We start from the raw sequence: 22,395 nt of genomic DNA, 5'->3' as shown, positions 1-22,395 counted from the left end.
TTCACAAACCTTTTTATATCAGTACCCATAGAGGGCCACCAAAAACCCCTAGCTACTGCCCCCCAGGTAGCTGCAATACCAGGGTGTGCACTTAACATAGAGTCATGAAATTCTTGAAGGAGTGTGGGACGGAATTGTTCGGGTACAAACAATTTACCTGGGGGGTTTATTCCTGGGAGCTTGTGCTTGTGCTTCCAGAATCTCTCTCTGTAACTCAGAGGAGATTTTGGCTACAACCACTCCCGGTTGAAGAATGGAGGAAGGAGGTTCTGGAGGGGACACAGAATCAAAACTTCGGGATAAGGCATCTGCCTTTACATTTTTAGACCCTGGTCGGAACGTGATGGTAAATTGAAATCGAGAAAAAAAAAGTGCCCACCGAGCCTGTCTGGGGGTCAATCTCTTAGCAGACTCGATATAGGCCAGGTTTTTATGATCAGTGATGACCGTAATGGGATGAGCGGCCCCCTCCAAAAAATGCCTCCATTCTTCAAAGGCCAATTTAACTGCTAACAGTTCCCTGTTACCGACATCATAGTTTCTCTCGGCCGACGAGAACTTCTTAGAGAAAAAGGCACAGGGTTTGAGGTTAGTCAGGGTAGAGGGGCCCTGTGACAATACTGCCCCCACCCCCACCTCCGAAGCGTCGACCTCGACGATAAAAGGTCTTGACGAATCGGGTTGTACCAACACAGGGGCTGTAGTAAAACACTTCTTTAATGCCAGGAAGGAATTTTTTGCGGCCACAGACCAACTTTTTACATCTGCCCCTTTAAGAGTGAGGTCCATCAAGGGTTTTACCACCTGCGAGAACCCTTTAATGAACTTCCTATAATAATTAGCGAAGCCCAGAAATCGCTGCAACCCCTTCAGGTCATGAGGCTGCACCCAATCTGTAATGGCCTGAACCTTCCCTGGATCCATGCGGAATCCCTCCCCGGATACAATTACACCCAGAAAAGACAGTTCTTGCATAAAAAATGAGCACTTCTCCAGCTTAGCATACAAATGGTTCTCCCGCAGTCTCATAAGCACCGTACGCAGATGATGCAAGTGTGACTGACTGTCCTCAGAGTAAATTAAGATGTCATCCAGGTAAATGACTACATAACGTCCAATCAAGTCAGAAAAAACAACATTAATAAAGTTCTGAAAAACCGCAGGAGCATTAGTGAGGCCGAAGGGCATAACCAGGTTTTCAAACAGCCCCTCAGTTGTCAGGAACGCTGTTTTCCATTCGTCCCCCTCCCGGATCCTTATAAGGTTATAAGCCCCTCGTAGATCGAGCTTAGAAAACCATTTGGCCCCCGTGAGTGGATTGCATAGATCAGGAATCAACGGGAGAGGGTACGTGTTCTTAACAGTAATTTTGTTCAGTTCTCGAAAGTCGAGGCACGGTCGCAACCCCCTTTTTTTTTTTTTTTACAAAGAAAAACCCTGCTGCCACGGGTGAGACCGAGGGCCGAATATGCCCCTTGCGAAGGCTTTCTTTAATGTACTCTTTCATAGCTTGGCGCTCAGGCCCGGACAAATTAAACAAACGAGCCTTGGGTAATTTGGCTCCAGGTACTAAATCGATAGCACAATCATATGGTCTATGTGGTGGGAGCGCCTCGGCCTCACTTTCGGAAAACACATCTTTAAGGTCTCTCAGGTACTCCGGAATACCCTCCAGACCGACAGATGACACAGATTTTATCGGATTGACAAAAGGAACCGGGTTACAACACAGACCATTATCATTACATCCCCAACAGGTGATCTCCCCCTTCACCCAATCAATAAGAGGATTGTGGCGTTGCAACCAGGGCATTCCCAATACCAGTCCTGCAGGCAGATTATTCATAACGAAACAACTTAAATTTTCCACATGAGTAGAACCCACTTTCATAGAAAAAACTTCAGACATAAAACAAATTCCATCCCGGGTAAGAGGGGATGAATCCACAGCCACATTTTTAACAGGGTCTTTTAACCTGACTGTCCCTATCTTATTAAAAGTCACAACTTGGGCATCAATCAGATTAATGGAGGAACCACAGTCAACAAAGGCGGTGATCATAACAGGACCACCAGCAATTTCCAATTCAACCTGCAGGACCATTTTTATACGTGAGAAAAAATGTACCTGGGAGTCTGGACAACTTCCTTGATTGTTGCCCAGACTCAGTCGTTTCTCTGAAGGTTTCTCTGAAGAAGGGCAGGAGGGACAATTCCTTTTCCAATGTCCAGAGGCTCCACAGTAAAAACATAGTAGGTTGTCTCTGCGGTGCCTTCTCTCTTACTCCTTAACCGAGACTGACCCAACGTTCATGGGCTCAGATACGGGTGAAGTGTCACACAATTTGGGGTACAAGGGAGACTCTTGTTGCATCATTCCTCTAGCATGGAGTCTCCGGTCCATACGGACCGCCTGCATCATGGCGTCCTCCAGGGTATCAGGAGGCGGATGTAATGCCAGAGCGTCCTGCAGATGGTCAGAAAGGCCCCTGCGAAACAACCCCCTCAGGGCGGCGTCATTCCAGGATAATTCGGCGGTCCAACGTCTAAACTCTGAGCAGAACCATTCAGCAGAGTGCCTTCCCTGCGTCACACTCATCACCATATCCTCTGCCAGACGCACTCTATCAGGCTCGTTATAAATGTGCCCCAGAGCCTCAAAGAACAAGTTCACTGACAAGTTCACCGTTCAGGAGCAGAGGAAGACAGAGAGAAAGCCCATGCTTGCGGAGCCCCCCGAAGTAGGGAAATAATGACCCCCACCCTCTGGAACTCATCCCCGGAGGAGCGGGGCCTTAGAGAAAAAAAAAAGCTTGCATCCTTCTCTGAAAGACCTGAACTCCTTTTTATCCCCTGAGAAGGGATCGGGCAATTTGACTGGAGATTCGGGGGACGCCAATGACACATCCCTACCCCCAGAACTAGAAGCCCCTGCATCGACAGCCCCCTGCACAGTAACCACCAACTGTTGCTGGGTATGGGCCATCGTGCGCTGTTCCACATTGAGTTTATGGAACATTTGGGTCAGGTGCTTGACCTGATCAGCCAAGGCTTGTATGGGATCCATGAGGATAACACACACTTTTTTTTTTTTTTTTTTCCTTCAGAGGAAAAAAAAAACTGAAACGGTCAGTTATAATGTCAGGAACACCGCACTGCACTTGCTCACTGAGCCAGGGCGCGTGTCCTGAGTACAAAGACTGTGCACAAAGATACCTGCGGAGCGAGCAGCAGTGGTGACAATGCATGCTCCAGGACCTGAATCACGTGACTGCTGGGGGCGTGGCCTAAGCTCCACAGAGCTAGGAGCTGCAGGGAAACTCCTAGAAGGGACAATGTTACCAAGGAGCATAGACAGAGACAGACACCAGATCAAGCCGGCTCAAAGCACGAGATAGCAGGACAGTACCAAAGGGCTTAGACAGAAAGAATAGTCAGGACGTAGCAATAGATCAGAAAACCAGAACAGGTATTAGACGATACAATAGGGGTAAACTGTAACGGAGTAACGATAGCCAAGCCAGGAGGTCAGAACCAGAAAAGACAATGGTGCCAAAAACGAGAGACGGAGTACAGAGTGAAGGAACAAGCCGGGTCATACACGGGAAGCAAACAAACAATGCAGAGTACACACACACCAGGGGTCAGACACACCAGAATAGCAGTATAACTGACAGAGAATGCCAGTATGGAGTGAGCATAAATACCCCTCCCAGATCCAAAGAGAGGCCGGCAATGTTAACCCTGTCAGAACAGGACATTAACCATGTCCTAACCATGACAGGACAAAAAACAAACTGGCACAAGTAGTAACATAAGGATGGAAATTCAGCACAGCCCCAGCCGGGGCTGGCTGACCACACAAAATTGAATAGACAAAACCAAATCAAATGTGAACAATAGCAAAGAACACTTAGCTTGAGCATGCAGGGACTGAACTGGAAACTACGACCTCAGGAGGCAGGAAAAAATCACCAGCAGAGATTTATGAAACACGTTATGGATCATAAACGTAACTGGAAGAGCCAATCAAAAAGAAACAGGATTAAGAATCTCCAAAATCTTATAAGGTCCAATGAATCTTGGCTTGAACTTTGGAGACGCAACCTTCATAGAAATATTCTTTGACGACAACCAAACCATATCACCCACTTTAAACCGGGGACCAATGGTCCTATGCCGATTGGAAAACCATTGGGCTTTTTCCTGAGAGAGGGACATCAAACAAACTGGCACAAGCAGTAACATAAGGATGGAAATTCAGCACAGCCCCAGCTGGGGCTGGCTGACCACACAAAACTGAATATACAAAACCAAATCGCATGCAGGAACTGAACTGGAAACTAAGACCTCAGGAGGCATGAAAAAATCACCAGCAGGGATAGAGGGAGTCGGCTGTCTTAAATCCAGTCAAAAACTCCAGATGTCCAATCTTCCTCCTCATTATCAGGTGGCAGGCCTCTGTTAATTAGATCAGCTCCATTACCTCCTGTAACCACCAGAGGGAGCCCGGAAAGAGAACTCGCGACCCCTCTGTCAATACAACCAGCTCCACTACCTTCACTAGCAACCAGAGATAGGCCAGAAAGTTAACTCACAACAGGGTACAGCAGAAATCCATTTATACATAACATACTGTATATATATATATATCATGACCGATTGAATTTCATTGCTCCCATTCTGGATCTACGTTCGTAAGTGCATGCTTGACAGAAAATTTGATACTTGGCCTTAAGGTAGATCAATTAATTTTTTTTGCTTAATTGAATTTTGACAAATAACAGAACTGACTCCAACGTTACTGAACGAGAAATAGCATCTGATTCTGAGGTCAACTTGGATGCTGTTGGCAAAGTTGAAGATGTGGCTGGACCTTCTTCTGCACCATCAGCAACAAATCAACCACCACGACCTTCTGTAGGACAGGAGGCCAATCGAGAAGAGGCTGAACATGGATGTAGCAACAGTCCTATGCTAACCCTGGATACCTCACCACAGGCTGCCGCCATCTCACGTCAGGGCCGGCGCAGGAGGGAGCTTCCTACCACCGGTAACAGGAGGCAAGTAGACACGGACATATTGGATTATCTATTGCACACTGTTATCGATGATGGTGAGGAGGCATATGGTCAAAGCCTTGTACGGTATATGCGCACATACAGTGCCTTGCGAAAGTATTTGGCCCCCTGGAACTTTTCAACCTTTTCCCACATATCATGCTTCAAACATAAAGATACCACATATAATTTTTGGTGAAGAATCAACAACAAGTGTGACACAATTGTGAAGTTGAACGAAATTTATTGGTTATTTTAAATTTTTGTGGAAATTCAAAAACTGAAAAGTGGGGCATGCAATATTATTTGGCCCCTTTAACTTAATAATTTGTTGCACCACCTTTTGCTGCGATTACAACGGCAAGTCACTCGGGGTATGTCTCTCAGTTTTGTACATCGAGAGACTGAAATTCTTGCCCATTCTTCCTTGGCAAACAGCTCGAGCTCAGTGAGGTTTGATGGAGATCGTTTGTGAACAGCAGTTTTCAGCTCTTTCCAAAGATTGTCAATTGGATTCAGGTCTGGACTTTGACTTGGCCATTCTAACACCTAGATACGTTTATTTGTGAACCATTCCATTGTAGATTTTGCTTTATGTTTAGGATCATTGTCTTGTTGGAAGACAATTCTCCGTCCTAGTCTCAGGTCTTTTGCAGACTCCAACAGGTTTTCTTCAAGAATGGTCCTGCATTTGGCTTCATCCATCTTACCATCAATTTTAACCATCTTCCCTGTCCCTGCTGAAGAAAAGCAGGCCCAAACCATGATGCTGTCACCACCATGTTTGACAATGGGGATGGTGTGTTCAGGGTGATGAGATGTGTTGCCTTTACGCCAAACATATCGTTTGGCATTGTTGCTAAAAAGTTCGATTTTGGTTTCATTTGACCAGAGCACCTTCTTCCATATGTTTGGTGTGTCTCCCTGATGGCTTGTTGCAAATTTTAACCCCTTACCTACATTGGATGTACTATTCCATCCATGTGACCTGGGACCTAAGTCCCAAGGATGGAATAGTATGTCTAGTGAGATCAGCGACGCTCACGTGGTGAGCGCCGCTGATCGCAGCCGGGTGTCAGCTGATTATCACAGCTGACACCCGGCACAATGTGTCAGGGGCGGTCATGGACCGCCCCCGACACGTTAACCCCTTGCACACCGCGATCAAACACGATCGCGGTGTACCTGGGGTTAAAGGGAAGCATTGGCAGGGAGGGGGCTCCCTCCGTGCTTCCCTGAGCCCCCCACAGCAGCGCAATGTGCAGCGCTGCTGCGGGGGTCTCTTTCCCTACAGGTCCCCCGATCCAAGATGGCAACGGGGACCTTCGGGGGCCTGTAGGGAGCTGACTTCCTCAGTGCCTGCAAAGCGCAGGCATGAGGAAGTCTGCGTCTATGCCTGTGACAGATTGCTGATCTGTCACAGTGATCTGTGATGTGACAGATCAGCAATCTGTCACAGGACAGTGATGTCCCCCCTGGGACAACCTAGTAAAGTTTTAAAAAAAAGTGTAAAAATAATTTTTTTTAAAAAATCGCTAAATAAATTGGAAAAAAAAAATATTCCCAAATAAATTCATTTTTTGGAAAAAAAAAACAACAATAAAAGTACACATATTTGGTATCGCCGCGTCCGTAACGACCTGCCCTGTAAAACTGTCCCATTAGTTAATCCCTTTAGCGAACCCATTAAAAATTAAAAATAAAAAACGAAGCAAAAAATAATGATTTATTATCATACCGCCGAACAAAAAGTGCAATAACTCGCGATCAAAAAGATGCATATAAATATCCATGGTACCGCTGAAAACGTCATCTTGTCCCGCAAAAAACGAGCCACCATACAGCATCATCAGCAAAAAAATAAAAAAGTTATAGCTCGCAGAATAAAGCGATGCAAAAATTATTATTTTTTATATATAATAGTTTTCATTGCATAAAAGCACCAAAACATAAAAAAAATGACATAAATGAGGTATCGATGTAACCGTACTGACCCGAAGAATAAAACTGCTTTATCAATTTTACCGCACGCAGAACGGTGTAAACGCACCCCCCAAAAGAAATTCATGAAACGCTGGTTTTTGTTCATTCTGCGTCCCAAAAATCAGAATAAAAAGCGATCAAAAAATTTCACGTGCCCGAAAATGATACCAATAAAAACGTCAACTCGTCCCGCAAAAAATAAGACCTCACATGACTCTGTGGGTCAAAATACGGAAAAATTATAGCTCTCAATATGTGGTGATGCAAAAACTATTTTTACAATAAAAAGCGTCTTTTAGCCTATGACAGCTGCCAAATATAAAAACCGTCATAAATAGTAAATCTACCCCCCCGTTATCACCCCCTTAGTTAGGGAAAAATAAAATTAAAAGAAAATGTATTTATTTCCATTTTCCCATTAGGGTTAGGGCTAGGGTTGGGGCTAGGGTTTAGGCTAGAGTTAGGGCTGAGATTAGGGTTAGGGGTGTGTTGGGGTTAGGGTTGGAGTTAGAATTGGGGGTTTCCACTGTTTGGGCACATCAGGTGCTCTCCAAATGCAACATGGCGTCGGATCTCAATTCCGGCCAATTCTGCATTGAAAAAGTCAAATGGTGCTCCTTCCCTTCCAAGCTCTGCCATGCGCCCGAACAGTGTTTGACCCCCACATATAGGGTATCAGCCTACTCAGGACAAATTGCAAAACAACTTTTGGGGTCCAATTTCTCCTGTTACCCTTAGGAAAATAAAAAATTGGGGGCAAAAATATTTTTGTGGAAAAAAATGATTTTTTTATTTTCATACCCGGGCATTATAAACTTCTGTGAATCACTCGGGGGTTCAAAGTGCTCACCACACATCTAGATAAGTTCCGTGGGGGGTCTAGTTTACAAAATGGGGTCACTTATGGGGAGTTTCAATAGTTTAGGTACATCAGGGGCTCTCCAAAAGCAACATGACACCCGCAGACCATTCCATCAAAGTCTGCATTCCAAAACGTCACTACTTCCCTTCCGAGCCCCGACGTGTGTCCATACAGTAGTTTTCTCCCACACATGAGGTATCAGCGTGCTCAGGACAAGTTGGACAACAATTTTTGGGGTCCAATTTCTCCTGGTACCATTGGGAAAATAAAAAAATTGGTGACTAAAAGATCATGTTTGTGGAAAAAATACGATTTTTTTATTTTCACGCCCATGCATTATAAACTTCTGTGAAGCCCTTGGGGGTTCAAAGTTCTCACCACACATCTAGATAAGTTCCTTGGGGGGGTCTAGTTTCCGAAATGGTGTCATTTGTGGGGGGTTTCCACTGTTTTGGTACATCAGGGGTTTTCCAATCGCAACATGGTGTCTGATCTCAATTCCAGCCAAAAACGTCAAATGGCGCTGCTTCCCTTCCGAGCTCTGCCATGCGCCCAAATAGTGGTTTACCCCCACATGTGGGGTATCAGCGTACTCAGGACAAATTGCACAATAACTTTTAGGGTCCTTTTACCATTGGGAAAATAGAAATTGGGGGTGAAAAGATAATTTTTGTGGAAAAAATATGATTTTTTAATTGTACCGCTGTACGTTATAAACTTCTGTGAAGCCCTTGTGGGTTCAAAGTTCTCACCACATATCTAGATAAGTTACTTGGGGGGTCTAGTTTCCAAAATGGGGTCACTTGTAGGGAGTTTCCACTGTTTAGGTACATCAGGGGCTGTCCAAACGCGACATGGCGTCCGATCTGAATTTCAGCCAATTTTGCATTGAAAAAGTCAAACGGCGCTCCTTCCCTTCCGAGCTCCGCCATGCGCCGAAACCGTGGTTCCCCCCCACATAACAGGTATCAGCATACTCAGAAAAAATTGCACAATAAGGTTTGCAGTCCAATTTCTCCTGTTACCCTTGGTAAAATAAAAAAAATTGAACCTGAAGTATTTTTTTTGTGAAAAAAGTTAAATGATCATCCTGGAAGCCATGATGACCAGCTAATAGCACTCCCAGAACCACCTCCACTACGGATTCCATCACCTCAGCTACATCAAAACCCAAACGAACACCAACAACATGTGCACTTCTCCAATCCAGCTGTACCTGCCCAATATGGCCACTTGAACATACAATATGGGTATATTCGATATGGCCATTCTGGGGGGGGGGGTTACCTAAATGTCAAACACAAATAAACATGAGTATGGATATCATTACCCAACCCAAGTAGCCAGTACCATGTACCCTAACAGGGCCCTCCATTGGTCCAGAATCCAGGCTCATCCACTTCTCAGGGTCCCAATCAGGTAGGACCCCAAAATTCACAAACCACTCATGCTGGCCTCCCACAATCACCTCCACCTTCATACCAAAAAAAGTGTATTTTAATGGCTAAAGTTGTTGTTTACAAGTTTCATGACCCCTGGAATAGTAGTTGCCATATAATTTGAATATGTATTTTTTTGCCAAATGCACTGGAACTAAATAAACCTGTTATTTCAATGTGCTTTATGTTTTGAACAACATATAGTTGATATTTCTGATTTTCTGTTTCTTTATGACATCGTACAGTTTTTTTGCTAATACAGTGGGGCAAAAAAGTATTTAGTCAGTCAGCAATAGTGCAAGTTCCACCACTTAAAAAGATGAGAGGCGTCTGTAATTTACATCATAGGTAGACCTCAACTATGGGAGACAAACTGAGAAAAAAAAATCCAGAAAATCACATTGTCTGTTTTTTTTTCATTTTATTTGCATATTATGGTGGAAAATAAGTATTTGGTCAGAAACAAAATTTCATCTCAATACTTTGTGATATATCCTTTGTTGGCAATGACAGAGGTCAAACGTTTTCTGTAAGTCTTCACAAGGTTGCCACACACTGTTGTTGGTATGTTGGCCCATTCCTCCATGCAGATCTTCTCTAAAGCAGTGATGTTTTTGACTTTTCGCTTGGCAACACGGACTTTCAACTCCCTCCAAAGGTTTTCTATAGGGTTGAGATCTGGAGACTGGCTAGGCCACTCCAGGACCTTGAAATGCTTCTTACGAAGCCACTCCTTCGTTGCCCTGGCGGTGTGCTTTGGATCATTGTCATGTTGAAAGACCCAGCCACGTTTCATCTTCAATGCCCTTGCTGATGGAAGGAGGTTTGCACTCAAAATCTCACGATACATGGCCCCTTTCATTCTTTCATGTACCCGGATCAGTCGTCCTGGCCCCTTTGCAGAGAAACAGCCCCAAAGCATGATGTTTCCACCACCATGCTTTACAGTAGGTATGGTGTTTGATGGATGCAACTCAGTATTCTTTTTCCTCCAAACACGACAAGTTGTGTTTCTACCAAACAGTTCCAGTTTGGTTTCATCAGACCATAGGACATTCTCCCAAAACTCCTCTGGATCATCCAAATGCTCTCTAGCAAACTTCAGACGGGCCCGGACATGTACAGGCTTAAGCAGTGGGACACATCTGGCACTGCAGGATCTGAGTCCATGGTGGCGTAGTGTGTTACTTATGGTAGGCCTTGTTACATTGGTCCCAGCTCTCTGCAGTTCATTCACTAGGTCCCCCCGCGTGGTTCTGGGATTTTTGCTCACCGTTCTTGTGATCATTCCGACCCCACGGGGTGGGATTTTGCGTGGAGCACCAGATCGAGGGAGATTATCAGTGGTCTTGTATGTCTTCCATTTTCTAATTATTGCTCCCACAGTTGATTTCTTCACTCCAAGCTGGTTGGCTATTGCAGATTCAGTCTTCCCAGCCTGGTGCAGGGCTACAATTTTGTTTCTGGTGTCCTTTGACAGCTCTTTGGTCTTCACCATAGTGGAGTTTGGAGTCAGACTGTTTGAGGGTGTGCACAGGTGTCTTTTTATACTGATAACAAGTTTAAACAGGTGCCATTACTACAGGTAATGAGTGGAGGAAAGAGGAGACTCTTAAAGAAGAAGTTACAGGTCTGAGAGAGCCAGAAATCTTGATTGCTTGTTTCTGACCAAATACTTATTTTCCACCATAATATGCAAATAAAATGAAAAAAAAACAGACAATGTGATTTTCTGGATTTTTTTTTCTCAGTTTGTCTCCCATAGTTGAGGTCTACCTATGATGTAAATTACAGACGCCTCTCATCTTTTTAAGTGATGGAACTTGCACTATTGCTGACTGACAAAATACTTTTTTGCCCCACTGTAGATGGGTAATTAGATTAAAACAACAAAGGCTATTATAACATAGACACAGCATTGTCTTGCCATGGAGTATATCCTTCTGGTGGTACAAAATAATGTGTATCCTATAAAGAGAGCACGGCACTCAGGAATAGTTTGGTTGTTGGTGCTCAAGTCGGGTATCCAACCCATCAATCAAAAATGACAAAAATCTTGGCACTCAATATGTGAAATATTCAGACACTTTTATTTTGTGCATCCAGACAGAAAGGTTTAAACGTTTTCAGTCCAGCATAAGACCTTCATCAGAAAAATCTCGTTTACTGAAATGAATAAATCCTTGCAATGGTAGCCAAAAGAAGGACAAAGTAGAGAATCTGGATGGCCAGTGGAAATGTTAAATGGCTGGCGTCTGGAAAGCGTATGTGGACTGAGCCGTCCAAAATTAGAACAGGCAGCTGTACAGCGTAGGGCTTCAGAAAAGGGACCTCTAGGACGCTGTGGTCTGCCACCAAATATCAGTCTTCCACACAGGGCAGCCAGACCACAGACCAGGGCTTCACCAGCGCAATTCAATTTTAGAGGTCACATACCCACTGCTATCAGCGCTGTCTTCACTCCTTATTTTAGTGACCCTAGAGGTCCCTTTTCTGAAGCCCTACGCTGTACAGCTGCCTGTTCTAATTTTGGACGGCTCAGTCCACATACGCTTTCCAGACGCCAGCCATTTAACATTTCCACTGGCCATCCAGATTCTCTACTTTGTCCTTCTTTTGGCTACCATTGCAAGGATTTATTCATTTCAGTAAACGAGATTTTTCTGATGAAAGTCCTATGCTGGACCGAAAACGTTTAAACCTTTCTGTCTGGATGCACAAAATAAAAGTGTCTGAATATTTCACATATTGAGTGCCAAGATTTTTGACAAAATAATGTGTAAACATGTCTCGCACTTAAACCCCTTAAGGACCAAGCCACTTTGTAGGTTAATGACCAGGCCTTAATTTTGATTTTAGACCACTGTCAATTTATGTACTTATAACTCTGGAACACTTCAACGGATCCCACTGATTCTGAGAGTGTTTTTTTGTGACAGATTGTACTTCATGTTAGTAGTAAAATTTCTTCAATATGATGCATTTATTTATGAAAAAAACAGAAATATGGTGAAAATTTTTAAAATTTTGCAATTTTCAAACTTTTAATTTTTATGCCCTTAAATCAGAGAGATGTGTCACAAAAAATACTTAATAAATAACATTTCCAACATGTCTGCTTTACATTACCACAATTTTGGAACAAAAATTTTTTTTATTAGGAAGTTATAAGGGTTAAAAGCTGACCAGCGATTTCTCATTTTTACAACAAAATCTACAAAACCATTTTTTTTTTTAGGGACCACATCACATTTGAAGTCACTTTGAGGGGTCTATATGGCAGAAATTACCCAAAAGTGACACCATTCTAAAAACTGCACCCCTCAAGCTACTCAAAACTACATTCAAGAAGATTATTAACCCTTCAGGTGCTTCACAGGAACTAAAGCAACAGTGAAAGGAAAAAATGGACATTTTAATTTTTCCAACTAAAATTTTTTTTTAGCATCAAAACTACTGTTTGGGCGCACGGCAGGGCATAGAAGGGAAGGACTACCATTTGACTTTTTGAATGGAAAATTAGTTCCAATTGTTAGCAGTTGCCATGTCACATTTGTGAGCCTAAACATTGGAGCACCCCCACAAGTGACCCCATTTTGGAAGCTAGACCCCCCATGGAACTTGTCTAGATGCACAGTGAGCACTTTAAACCCTCAGGTGCTTCACAAATTGATCTGTAAAAAAAAAAAAAGTACTTTTTTTTTTCACAAAAATTTTATTTTAGCCTCAATTTTTTCATTTTCACATGAGTAACAGGATAAAATGGATCCTAAAATTTGTTGGGCAATTTCACCTGAGTACACCGATACCTCATATGTGGTCATAAACTACTGTTTGGGCGCATGGCAGTGCCCAGAAGGGAAGGAGCGCCATTTGACTTCTGAATGGCAAATTAGTTCCAATCGTTAGCAGACACCATGTCGGGTTTGGAGAGCCCCTGTGTGCCTAAACATTGGAGTACCCCCACAAGTGACCCCATTTTGGAAACTAGACCCCCCAAGGAGCTTATCTAGATGTGTAGTGAGCACTTTGAACCCCCAAGGGCTTCACAAAAGTTTATAATGCAGAGCCGTGAAAATAAAAAATCATTTTTTTCCTCAAAAAATGATTTTTTTGCCCCGCAATTTTTTATTTTCACATGGGTAACAGAAAAAATTTGACCCTAAACATTTTTGGCCAGTTTGTCCTGAGTACGCTGGTACCACATATGTGGGGAGGAACCACTGTTTGGGCACACGTCGGGGCTCGGAAGGGAAGTAGTGACGTTTTGAAATGCCGACTTGAGGGATGGTCTGTGGACGTCATGTTACGTTTGCAGAGCCGCTGATGTGCTTAAACTGTAGAAATCCCCCACAAACATTTAATAAATTAATAACCAATAGACCAATAAATTAATCATAAAACTAAACCAATGCACCCAGAAAACTGGGTGATTTTCCCTCAAATAAAACAACACGACAAAGGAGATAAACATTAAAAAGGTGAAGGGAGGGTGGGATCTTTGTTCTTCTGACAGGATGATGAGATAACTGTCAGCACCTCATATTTTTATACCTTTTCTCTTCCTGCACTTTTTCAAAGCAACCAATCAAAAACCACAGGCTAAAACTGGAAATAACCGGCTCGTGGACTCCACAGCTTACTGCTTGACCTTGCCTCATATGAAGAGATTAACTCTTAATAACCAAGACATAACAGAAACCCAATACCCATAAAAAATTAAGCTAGGGTCTCTGTTAACAATGGAACCACTCACTTACATCTGCGCTTCAGGGGGGCTGCCAAATATAGGTTCTTTGATTATTTGTTTATTCATTTCAGCCCATTGAGCCATTTAAATCAATGGGGAAAGTCAGGAAAGATGTATATCTTTGTACCGTGTTAGCCAGTAGATAGAAAAATATTCAGGATTGAGAGTCCTCAGTAGTTGATACCTTTTAATGGCTAACTGAAAAGATGGTAACACATTGCAAGCTTTCTAGACTACTCAGGTCTCTTCATCAGGCTAGACTAATACAAAATCTGAAGTCACATATTTATGCACAATACAGCATAGAAAAAATGCAATAGATAAGACAAGTGACGTGAAGCAGAACTATCAATATGGGAGAGGGAGAAACATAAATATAAACATTGGACCAGTTCATAGATAAGGAGTCCGGATGTTTTATGGTTCTCTGATTGGGGTCTAGTTCAGTGTTGTGATGCCCCAACGAGGTTTTAAAAGGAAATTCCTTAGTTGATGTAAAAAGACATAAATCCATGTGACACATTCATTCCAGCACTGAGAGTGTCAAAGTTCGTCATAAATTTGTACTCCCAAACTCGTCTCTCTCTCTGAGATGTGAAGTTACCTTTCAATACCAGTAATTTCATATCCACGTTGCTGTGATCAGGGATACAGAAATGTTTTGCCACAGGTAGATCCATTCTTTTTTCTCTTATTGTGTGACGATGAGCATTCGTCCTTGTTCTAAGCTTTTGCCCTGTCTCCCCCACATACAGACCCCCAGTTGGACATTTAGTACAAATAATTAAGTACACCACATTAGATGTAATGCAGGTGAAAGTACCTGGGATCTTGTAGTCCCGATGTGAGTTGGGGATCTTTATCTTGTCCGTGGTCATTATAAATGGACAGGTTTTACATTTTTTCTGGTTGCAAGGAAAGGTTCCTGTAGCTTCTTAAGTTTGGGGGCTGCCTAAAACACAGCAGTGGGGGGTCTGGAAAAATGGATTTTAATCGGGCATCTTTTTGTAGTAAAGGTTGTAATTTCCATGCAGCTCCCCTTAGCACCTCCAGATTTGGGTTGTAGGTGACTACTAGAGGCACTCGGTTATTTTCTTCTTTAGCTTTGTAATGTAGTAGGTGATTCCTTGACAATCTGGTGGCTCTTGTAATTTGGTTTTCATTTGTTCTTGGATGGTAACCCTGATTCAAAAAGGTCTTTTTGAGGCAACCAAGGTGTTTGTCTCTATCCATGGGGTTGGAACATATACGATTGTATCTGATGGCTTGGCTATAGATAATAGAGTTCTTTATGTGTTTTGAATGGAAACTGTCCCATTTAAGGTATGTTGGACGGTCGACTGGCTTCTGATACAGGGATGTCTCTATTTCATTGTTTTTTAGCTTAATGATGGTTTCCAAAAAATTAATCTCAGTACTGGAGTAGTTGAGTGTTAAATTGATGGTGGGATGAAATTGATTAAACTGTTCGTGGAACGTCTTTAGCTGTTGCTCAGACTCCGTCCAGATGATTAAAATATCATCAATGAAGCGGTAGTAGGCCAGGGGCCTGATGGGGCATGAGGACAAAAAGTCGCTTTCAAGCTTGGCCATGAAAAGAATTGCATACTGTGGAGACATTTTACTTCCCATAGCTGTGCCAGTCTCCTGTAGATAGATCCTGTTGTCAAATTCAAAGTAATTGTGGGTGAGGATGAATTTTATGTTTCACCAGTGAGAAATGTAAAGACATATGCATGTCATACGGATGCCATATGGATACATGGATGGGAGAAAATCGAATCATCGCATTGCAAACGCATTATACACAGATGACCATATTGAGAACACTCGTGCGACTCTCGGCAGTGAGACTCAGACCGATTTTCCATGCATTTAGTGTGACACCGGCCTAAGGCCGGTGTCACAATTGCGAGAAACTCACACGACTCTTGCACTTCAATACTCAGCACTGCGTTCAGCTGCACAATAGGACATGCAGATGAACGCTCCGATCCGAGTGCCGGCGGCAGTGCCGGGTATTGACGTGTGAGTTTCTCGCAAGTGTGATATCGGCCTAAGAGAAAAATCAGCTCATAAAACTCAGCGTAAGAGAAATTGACACACTGCGGATTTGAAACACACCGCAGCTCAGAAGCATAGTGGGCAAGAAATTTCTAGAAATCCCTTCCATTTTTCTGGAACTGTAAGATTTTGCGCTTTCGACAGTGTTAAATTCAGCAAAAACTCAGTGTTCACACATTCAGTATATGGTGAGGTTTTTTTACCTCAGTATCTGTAAGCCAAAACCAGGAGAGGGTGATAAATCCAGAAGTGGTGACGTGTTTCTATTGTACTTTTCCTCTGATTGTTCCCCTCCTGGTTTTGGCTTACAAATACTGAGGTAAAAAACTCACCAATTACTGAACGTGTGCATGTGGCCTTATAGTGCAGATCCTCTCCACAATCTAGTACTTCCAATTTATAGCTAAACGCCAGGCAGCAGGAATATGTCTAACTGTGTGCAAAGTCTGGAGATACAGAATGTAACATGACACTTCTAACATGGTTGTGTAATAAGACCTCCCCTTTAAAGATTGCATCACCATGACCATATACAAACACACTAAACACCACAGTCCATTCAGTAGGTGTCGACGAGCCTGCTCTGGTAAGTTTTCTCTATTTATCCAGCTGTCTCTCATGACAGTCTGTGTTACATGGGAGAGTAAATGTATGGGGGGGGAAGCTTACAAGATAAACGAAGAAGCCTCTGATGTCAAATCAATAATTTACAAATGTCATAGTCAATGCTACACTATGCACACTAAGTGGGGATTTTTGTTTTATTATATACTCTTTGGTACACAATAGTGGGGTTTATACAGGATGATAACATCAATGTCGTAAGCTCACTGCTGAAAAGCAAAACAAGTATATAAAATATACAGGAACCAGCATACTACTGAGAGATGCCTGCACCGCACCCATGTTTAATGGTTTACAGCACCATCTAGTGGACACATTCTAAATCTGTACATTATTATTATTATTATTATTATTATTATACATTTTTATAGCGCCATTTATTCCATGGCGCTTTACTTGTGAAAAGGGGCAAATATAGACAAGTACAATAAACATGAGCAATATAAGACACACATAAGTACAGAAGGAGAGAGGACCCTGCCCGCAAGGGCTCACAGTCTACAGAGGATGGGCGAGGATGCACTAGGAGAGAGTAGAGCTGGTTGTGCGGTGGTTCAGTAGACTGAGGATAATTGCAAGTTATAGGCTTGTCGGAAGAGGTGGGTCTTTAGGTTCTTTTTGAATGTTTTCATGGTAGGCGAGAGTCTGATGTGTTGGGGTAGAGAATTCCAGAGTATGAGGGAAGTCTTGTATGCGGTTGTGGGAAGAAGAGATAAGAGGAGAGTAGAGGAGATCTTGAGAGGATCGATGGTTGCATGTGGGTAAGTACTGGGAGACTATATCACAGATGTATGGAGACAGGTTGTGGATGGCTTTGTATGTCATAGTTAAGGTTTTGAACTTAAGCCTCTGGACGATAGGAAGCCAATGAAGGGCTTGGCATAGGGGAGAGGCTGGGGAATAACGGGGTGACAGGTGGATTAGTCTGGCAGCAGAATGTAGGATGGATTGGAGTGGTGCCAGAGTGCTAGAGGGGAGGCCAGAGAGTAGGAGGTTGCAGTAGTTGAGGCGGGAGATGATAAGGGCATGCACTAGTGTTTTTGTGGTGTCATGGTCAAGGAATGCACAGATCTGGGAAATATTTTTGAGTTTGAGATGGCAGGAGGAGGCTAGGGTTTGGATATGTGGCTTGAAAGAGATGGCAGAGTCGAGGATCACCCCGAGGCACCGAGCATGCGGGACTGGGGAAAGTGAGCAGACATTGATGTCTGGTGGAGGGGTAGAGTGAGATGGGGAAAGTTTATGAATTCTTTTTTGGCCATGTTCAGTTTTAGAAAGCGAGCAGAGAAGAAAGCTGAAATAGCGGACAGACATTGTGGGATTTTGGTCAGTAAGGAGGTGAGGTCAGGTCCAGATAGGTAAGTCTGCATGTCATCGGCATAGAGATGATACTGCAAACTGTGGGATTCTATGACTTGTCCCATGCCAAAGGTGTAGATGGAGAAGAGTAGGGGTCCTAGAACTGAGCATTGAGGAACACCGACAGAGAGGGGGCGAGGTGAGGAAGTGGTGTGGGAGAGACACTGAATGTTCGGTCTGTTAGATATGATGAAATCAAGGATAGGGTCACGTCTGTGATGCCCAGAGATGAGAGAATCCGGAGCAGGATGGAATGGTCCACAGTGTCAAAGGCAGAAGACAGGTCCAGGAGGAGGACAGGGTAGTGTCGCAAGCTCTTGGCGGTTAGTAGGTCATTGGTGATTTTAGTTAGGGCAGTTTCAGTTGAGTGATGCAGTCGGAAGCCTGATTGTAAGCAAAGAGGGAGCAGGAGGAGAGATGGGAGGACAGTTCAAGATGGACCTGCTGTTCCAGTAGTTTTCAGACATAAGGGAGAAGAGATATCTGGCGATAGCTAGACACAGAGGATGGATCAGGGGAGGTCTTTTTGAGGATGGACATAATACCTACATTCTGCAAAGTACCACTCCATTTTTTTTTATTATTGCAAGATCCCTGCACCTAGTAATGTACTTACCACCGCCTATCTTCAGCACTTTCCAGCATCCTTCTGGTCCCACCTCACCATCTTGTGACTGCAACATCTGACTGATTGGAAGTTAGAGGTAACTATTACAACCTCAAATGCAAGTCGCACATTTCGTTATGTAACTTCCTCAGGAGGCGGCAGCTGAACAAGTTACGTAACAAAACGTGCGTTGGGGCGGTGGGAGTGCCATCACTATACCCTATGACCTATATGGCAGCCCATTGCACTATATGCACTTTCACTAGCAGCAATTTATTATTCAAAGATTTATACTTTGTGGACATGTTGTAGACCCTAAGCTGGGTATAATACATGTGATGTGGCCTCCTTTGATCTGTATGATTTTTGTAGCATCTAGCATTATAAATTTTTATTTCACATATATGGTATTTTAATTACCGTATATACTCGTGTATAAGCCGACCCCCCTAATTTTCCACAAAAAACTGGGAAAACTTATTGACTCATGTATAAGCTTAGGGTGGAAAATGCAGCAGCTACTGGTAAATTTGAAAAATATAAATAGATACCAATAAAAGTAACATTTATTGAGACATCAGTAGGTTAAATGTTTTTGAATATCCATATTGAATCAGGAGCCCCATATAATGCTCCATACAGTTCATGATGGGCCCCATAAGATGCTCCATACAAAATACACCCCATATAATGCTGCACAAAGCTTAATAATGCCCCCATAAAATGCTCCATAGAATAATATGCTCCATATAATGCTCCATAAAGGTTATGGCCCCATAAGGTGCTCCATAGAATATGCTCCATAGATTATTCCCCCATAAAATGCTCCATAAATTATGCCCCATAAAATGCTCCATAGATTATGCCCTCATAAGATGCTCCATAGATTATGCCCCAATAAGATGCTCCATACATTATGCCTCAGTAAGATGCTCCATAGATTATGTCCCCATAAAATGCTCCATAGATTATGCCCCATATGATGCTCCATAGATTATGCTCTCATATGCTGCTCCATAGAATATGCCCTCATATGCTGCTCCATAGATTATGCCCTCATATGCTGCCCCATAGAATATGCCCCCATATGCTGCTCCATAGATTATGCCCTCATATGCTGCCCCATAGAATATGCCCCAATATGCTGCCCCATAGATTATGCCTTCATATGCTGCCCGATAGAATATGCCCCCATATGCTGCTACATAGAATATGCCCCTATATGCTTCCCCATAGAATATGCCCCCATATGCTGCCTCATAGAATGCCCAATATGCTGCTTCATAGATTAGGCCCTCATATGCTGCCCCATAGAATATGCCCCCATATGTTGCTCCATAGAATATGCCCCCATATGCTGCTCCATAGAATATGCCCCCATATGCTGCCCCATAGAATGCCCCCATATGCTGCTTCATAGATTAGGCCCCCATATGCTGCCCCATAGAATATGCCCCCATAAGCTGCTCCATAGAATATGCCCCCATATGCTGCTCCTTAGAATATGCCCCCATATGCTGCTCCTTAGAATATGCCCCCATATGCTGCTCCATAGATAATGCCTTCATATGCTGCCCCATAGAATATGCCCCCCATATGCTGCCCCATAGAATATGCCCCCATATGCTGTTCCATAGAATATTCCCCCATATGCTGCCCCATAGAATATACCCCCATATGCTGCTCCATAGAATATGCCCCCATATGCTGCTCCATAGATTATGCCTTCATATGCTGCCCCATGGAATATGCCCCCATATGCTGCCCCATAGAATATGCCCCCATATGCTGCTACATAGAATATGCCCCCATATGCTGCCCCATAGAATATGCCCCCATATGCTGCCTCATAGAATATGCCCCCATATGCTGCCCCATAGAATATGCCCCCATATGCTGCTCCATAGAATATGCCCCCATATGCTGCCCCATAGAATATGCCCCCATATGCTGCTCCATAGAATATGCCCCCATATGCTGCTCCTTAGAATATGCCCCCATATGCTGCCCCATAGAAAATGCCCCCATATGCTGCTACATAGAATATGCCCCCATATGCTGCCCCATAGAATATGCCCCCATATGCTGCCCCATAGAATATGCCCCCATATGCTGCCCCATAGAATATGCCCCCATATGCTGCTACATAGAATATGCCCCCATATGCTGCCCCATAGAATATGCCCCCATATGCTGCCTCATAGAATATGCCCCCATATGCTGCCCCATAGAATATGTCCCCATATGCTGCTCCATAGAATATGCCCCCATATGCTGCCCCATAGAATATGCACCCATATGCTGCTCCATAGAATATGCCCCCATATGCTGCCCCATGGTATATGCCCCCATATGCTGCCCCATAGAATATGCCCCCATATGCTGCTACATAGAATATGCCCCCATATGCTGCCCCATAGAATATGCCCCCATATGCTGCCTCATAGAATATGCCCCCATATGCTGCTCCATAGAATATGCCCCCATATGCTGCCCCATAGAATATACCCCCATATGCTGCTCCATAGAATATGCCCCCATATGCTGCACCTTAGAATATGCCCCCATATGCTGCTCCATAGATTATGCCTTCATATGCTGCCCCATAGAATATGCCCCCATATGCTGCTCCATAGAATATGCCCCTATATGCTGCCCCATAGAATATGCCTCCATATGCTGCTCCATAGATTATGCCCTCATATTCTGCCCCATAGAATATGCCCCCATATGCTGCCCCATAGAATATTCCCCACATGCTGCTCCATAGATAATGCCTTCATATGCTGCCCCATAGAATATGCCCCCATATGCTGCTCCATAGAATATGCCCCCATATGCTGCTACATAGAATATGCCCCCATATGCTGCTACATAGAATATGCCCCCATATGCTGCTACATAGAATATGCCCCCATATGCTGCTACATAGAATATGCCCCCATATGCTGCCCCATAGAATATGCCCCCATATGCTGCCCCATAGAATATGCCCCCATATGCTGCCCCATAGGTAATGCCTTCATATGCTGCCCCATAGAATATGCCCCCATATGCTGCTCCATAGAATATGCCCCCATATGCTGCCCCATAGAATATGCCCCCATATGCTGTTCCATAGAATATGCCCCCATATGTTGCTCCATAGAATATGCCCCCATATGCTGCATCATAGAATATGCCCCCATATGCTGCCTCATAGAATATGCCCCCATATGCTGCTCTATAGAATATGCCCCCATATGCTGCATCATAGAATATGCCCCCATATGCTGCCTCATAGAATATGCCCCCATATGCTGCTCTATAGAATATGCCCCCATATGCTGCTCCATAGAATATGCTCCCATATGCTGCCTCATAGAATATGCCCCAATATGCTGCTCCATAGAATATGCTCCCATATGCTGCCCCACAGAATATGCCCCCATATGCTGCTCCATAGACTATGCCCCCATATGCTGCCCCATAGAACATGCCCCCATATGCTGCTCCATAGAATATGCCCCATATGCTGCCCCATGGAATATGCCCCCATATGCTGCCCCATAGAATATGCCCCCATAGAATATGCCCCCATATGCTTCCCCATAGACTATGCCCCCATATGCTGCCCCATAGATTATGCCCCCATATGCTGCCTCATA

General features: G+C 43.7%; 2 protein-coding genes across 7 annotated transcripts in view; one reads left to right on the top strand and one right to left on the bottom strand.

Annotated features, from left to right (window-relative positions):
* Positions 1-22,395, top strand: part of LOC141047548 (flavin reductase (NADPH)-like) — a 263,042-nt gene that overhangs the window by 157,078 nt on the left and 83,569 nt on the right. The window contains exons 1-2 of one of the 3 annotated variants that reach the window (XM_073542651.1): positions 16,691-16,744; positions 18,774-18,845. The exons of 1 other annotated variant lie outside the window; for it this stretch is intronic. The gene's annotated coding sequence lies outside the window, so the exon portion shown is untranslated. Of the gene's footprint in view, positions 1-16,674; positions 16,745-18,773; positions 18,846-22,395 lie in introns of those variants that run through there. One more of the 3 variants, XM_073542644.1, reaches the window with a different exon arrangement.
* LOC141047529 (uncharacterized) overlaps positions 1-22,395 on the bottom strand; it is a 95,822-nt gene that overhangs the window by 63,953 nt on the left and 9,474 nt on the right. The gene's annotated exons all lie outside the window — the stretch shown is intronic.

Source organism: Dendrobates tinctorius, unplaced genomic scaffold, assembly GCF_039654945.1.
Source record: "Dendrobates tinctorius isolate UK_male_01 unplaced genomic scaffold, ASM3965494v1 ptg000011l, whole genome shotgun sequence".
Taxonomy (NCBI): Eukaryota; Metazoa; Chordata; class Amphibia; order Anura; family Dendrobatidae; genus Dendrobates; species Dendrobates tinctorius.
The sequence above is the reverse complement of the archived record's forward strand: the minus strand, read 5'-3'. Positions and strand labels throughout refer to the sequence as shown.